Here is a 4928-nt window from a genome sequence, read left to right on the forward strand (position 1 = left end):
TAGTGCAAAAGTTAAAAAATATTGTTCTGGAACGTCCTATTTTGGAAGTCGCTGCTTATTGGCCCAGTCAAAGCGTAATTTCCGCATCACCCACAACACCGCTGACTGACCTGTTGAAGAACCGCGGAAATTAAGTCACCAGTGGTTAGAAATGATATAATCGTGCTGTCACTGGGGAGATACCATCAAAGCCATCGCATTCAATGCGTACCAAAATACCGAGTTAACTGAGCATGCCATCGCTTTACTCCGTAAACTCTTCTGGTGTCTATACTCAGCCCCAGCGTCCTCGTCCATCAAAGCCATTCAATGCGTACCAAAATACCGAGTTAACTGAGCATGCCATCGCTTTACTCCGTAAACTCTTCTGGTGTCTATACTCAACTCAGGCGTCCTCGTCACATCCACTCTTGTCAAGGAGAAACCACGAACAGCCTCTAACCGACTTGGTCTTCACGGTGGAGGACATTCGTCAACTCTTGGACAAGATCAACCCATTCTGCGCATTGGGACCCGACGAGGTCCATCCGAGGATCCTGAAAGAAACGTCCTCCACACTGGCAAACCATTTACACTTGGTGTTTCGTCAGTCGCTTGACGAAGGCCGCCTTCCCCCTGCTTGGAAGGAAGCGATTGTCACGCCAATCTACAAAACTGGTGACCGACTATCGCCTGGCAGCTATAGGCCTATAAGCCTCACTAGCGTGCCGTGCAAGGTGATGGAACGCATTCTGAAGCGAGCCATCCTAGATCACCTTACTTCCAGCAATCTGATATCTCCAGCTCAACACGGATTTCTCCCAAACCGTTCTTGCGTGACAAACATGCTCGTGTTTATGGACAGCTTAACCCAAGCCAAGGACGAAGGACTCATATCGGATGCCATATTTTTCGACTTCTCAAAAGCATTTGATAGGGTCCCACACGTCCCGCTGCTCCACAAACTCGAGTCTTACGGGATTCAAGGGAAAATCCTTCGCTGGATCAAGGCGTTCCTATCAGACAGGTCATTCCGAGTGAGAATAGGCTCAACCTATTCCTCTCCAGCGCCGGTCTCCATTGGAGTTCCTCAAGGCTCCGTCTTGGGACCACTCCTGTTTCTGATCTACGTCAACGACCTCCCAGACGTTCTTGCGAGTCCATGTTTACTTTTTGCGGACGACTTGAAATCCTGGAGTTCCAATGCCAGCGCCCTCCAAATGGATGTAGACGCTGCCAAGCAGTGGTCGTTGGACTGGCACCTTCCTCTGAATGATGAAAAGTGCGTCCATGTGTCGTTTGGAGGGGATTCAGCGAATGCCTTTGTTATGCATGGTGAAAAGGGACCAGAAAACATCATGAGGATAGATGCCAAAAAAGATTTAGGCATCTGGGTCTCCTCAAACTTGTCCTTCGCACTACACCATGAGAAATCGGCCCAAAAGGCATTCGCCGTTTTACGGATGATCCGACGTACCTTCTCCCGTATTACTCGCATGGACTTCCAAATACTCTATGGGGCCTACGTCAGACCGCTCCTGGAGTACGCCAACCAAGTTGTCTACTCAGGACGTACGAAAGACGTTACCCTCATTGAGCGTGTCCAGCGGGCCGCCACGAGAATGGTTGCCGGCCTCAAGTCCGTGGACTACGAAACGCGTCTCGCGACGCTTGATCTCTTTCCCCTGGAGTACCGTCGCCTCCGAGGGGACCTAATTCTTACCTACGCCCTGTTTGAACAAAGCTTGGCAAACAGGTTTTTTACCGTTGACCCAGCAAACACCCGGCGGGGACATAGTAAGAAAATCTTCAAGCTCAGGGCACACACATCCGTTAGACAAAACTTTTTTTCATTTCGGGTAGTAGCTGCGTGGAATGACCTTCCTCCGACGGTTGTACACGCTCCTTCTCGAACCCAATTTAAAGCACTATTAGACGTTTATTTATGCGAATCCTCGCGCTGGCGAGCATACTGCCCCTCGCTGAGAACATAAAGAGCAGTGCTACACCCTTTTTTCACTTGTGCCTTTCAGGTGAACGACAGCCACTGACCGACAAGAACAAAACCGACCCGGGAAACTTGGGCAAAAGCCTCGATCCCGTGTATCAATCCGTGAATCCGTGAATTCCTGGGGAGGCCGGTAGCAACCGAAATCTAGGACCTCATTGTATGTGGTTTATGACTAATAAAATGAGAAATGGGACTGATTTTTCGACAACCTGAAAAGGTGTGTGCCATCTTCGGGTTGCAGTCAATCTTGCGTTTTGCTTGATAAATAAATTATGTAAGGCTGAGGAGATTCCCCAAGTGACCATAAACATACGCCCACTTTTGCCGCAGTTTGAAGTTTTTCTTTAATTTAATTTTTATCACGTACCAGGCAACCAGCCTCTTGCTATCCCCTCCCTCCTTTCGCTTTACCCACCTCTATTAATCCTTAACGATCGTGTTTGTCTCATCTTATATGTATGAAGGAAAGAACTCTTATAATTTTGGTTCTCTACTCATTCCCTCTTAGGCATAACCTTCGGATAGTGCCTACTATTCATTTCGCGGTCCCTTTTAAACGAAATTCTCCATAACCACAAACCCAACCAATCATGCTCCTATTCTGACTGTAACTTTATGATCCCGCCTGAGGTTATCCCACTCACTAGTTGGGAATAGTTGTACTTAATATTATTATAGTTTTATTGTAACGCGGCTGATCGAGAGTCGGATGAATAGGTAATCGAGTGGTGCAATTGGTTGGAAGTTTCCTCTGCTATTACCGTTGGGACATGCCTTCATAAAATCTCGCACAAGCACTCCTGTATTTGGTTTGATGTTCTAACGACTTCACTTTTTTAATCTGATGTCGGCACGTGCGCCTATTAGCTGAAAAATCACATTAAAATTTCCAATAAAATCGGAAACCTGAAACTCGATTTCCTTCTTTTACAGTTTGCTTGATGACGGTCTGTGGCCTAAGGCACATAAGCTAAAGTTGTCTGGTGGAATAAACTGGGTGCTGTGAATTTGTTGCTGCTGTGATGTAATAAACTTTGATTTGCAAAAGTTACATCTGAAAGGCACGGAGACCCTTTCGCAACATCGTAAAACGCTGAAGGTCACTGATTGCCATCATGATTCGTTAAAGTGCAAATAACAACGTACCCTCCTATTTGTAATCAGTGCCTCAAGCTGTTTTTAGGCATTTGGTAAAAACTACAAATGTGAATACCTGCTCGTTCTTGCTAAATGGCTGGATAATGTACTCACGGAATGTGCAATCATTCGAATGGATAAGATTAGCATGTACTGCCTCAGATTAGTCTCGTTTACTCTGTGAGTGTAATTACAGACGGAATACAAATTAACATTATCTTGTGACAACGGTGTTTTCTGGTTACCCTCCAAGACCATGTCCACAAAGCAATTCGGGCAAGCCACAATTCCACACTGCACGCCAACTACATCCACGTCTCACCCACATGATCTGAGCTGACATACGGTTTGGTACAAAAGAGCCCCACGTCTGAGGGGTGAGTGGCCAATAAAGTTGCGTAAAGCTTGAAACCGCGATGCTAACTTAGGCGTACTGTATTTTGTTTTCCTCTAAATGGCGCTGGTATTTTATGTTATCGTTCCAGAAATCTTTAAAACTGTATTTTTTTCATTGTTAATCCAGTCAATTCTAAGGTTTCTAGCAAACCAAGATGCAAAATTATGTGATTACTAATAGGCTCTCATATCACCTACGATATCGCCGACTGGAAGCTTTGATGGTTTTTCATAAATATGGTGACAAGAATGGTCTGAATAATCCAAGTCCGTTGTTGGATTCGGAGTGTACGGACGGCTTAACCGAAAGCGGTTCTCCATGGCCGCAAAATGCGCTTAGCTGCAAAACATTTGCGAGTGGAATAAAACCGTTTGCCTCAAAACGTTGCACTTTGTTCCGTATGCGCCTGAAACAAAACCCACTCCAATGATATTTCCGTAGCCTACCTAATTTCACTGTTTACTGAAGCAGTCATACATCTGGTGGAAAAAATCGATTGAAGCGTTTTCCTGGCATCAGTGTGATCCTAAGATGCCTAGATAGGGCTCAAAAGTTTGAACTTGTATTTTGAAATCAGTTGATTGTCTGTTAAGTCTCCTAAGATGCTAGACAAGACACAAAAGCTTGAACTTGTATTTTGAAATCAGTTGATTGTCTGTTAAGTCCATCAGGAAAACTTTGGGACCTTCAAATCTTCAATTCCATGTTGCGAATATTGAGCGCCCGGTCGTTACCTTGTGCGTCATGTTTCAGATCTGTATTTGAAAAGTCTACAAAACCCACAGTTAATGTAGGTATATGCGCGTTTTGAGTGGCGACTAAGATTTCGTTGAAATCATTTGACTGATTTTCGCGCCCCTAAAAGAGGAGAATTTCGTTTTCACAATACGCTAAATTGGAAGTGACTACACCAACGCGGCCGAATACTGATGATGAAGTGTTCAAAATCGGATCGTTTGCCGATGTTGCAACCACCCATTACCATGTTTGTACGACCTCAAACGGTTTTATCGTTGGATAAATTACTTCAAATTTTCCAGTAAATACACTAAAGCAAGTTCGGGTATTCGTTTAACACAGCTCGGAAGTGCATCAAAGAAAGAGAGTTTTGGTTGTCCCAAATCTGGCTTTGAAACGATCCACTGCTCTGCGCACTCAGGTCCGATTTACATGATTTAAGTATGGGGATTATCAGGGGAGTGAGCTGGTTTTGATAGGCTGAATGTTATTCCTAGTGCACTCACACATAGATGGTAATTAAATTGACTTTGGTTAAGATGCGTACATCGGTTTACAATCCAAATGCTTTTGGAAGCGATTCCAACAACTCTGTCATTCCCACTCTGACATTTTATAGAACTCGTCAGTGTATTCGGTCAGCAGGAACATCTCGGAGGATACATA

Source organism: Opisthorchis viverrini (genome assembly GCF_000715545.1).
Source record: "Opisthorchis viverrini unplaced genomic scaffold opera_v5_36, whole genome shotgun sequence".
Classification (NCBI taxonomy): Eukaryota; Metazoa; Platyhelminthes; class Trematoda; order Opisthorchiida; family Opisthorchiidae; genus Opisthorchis; species Opisthorchis viverrini.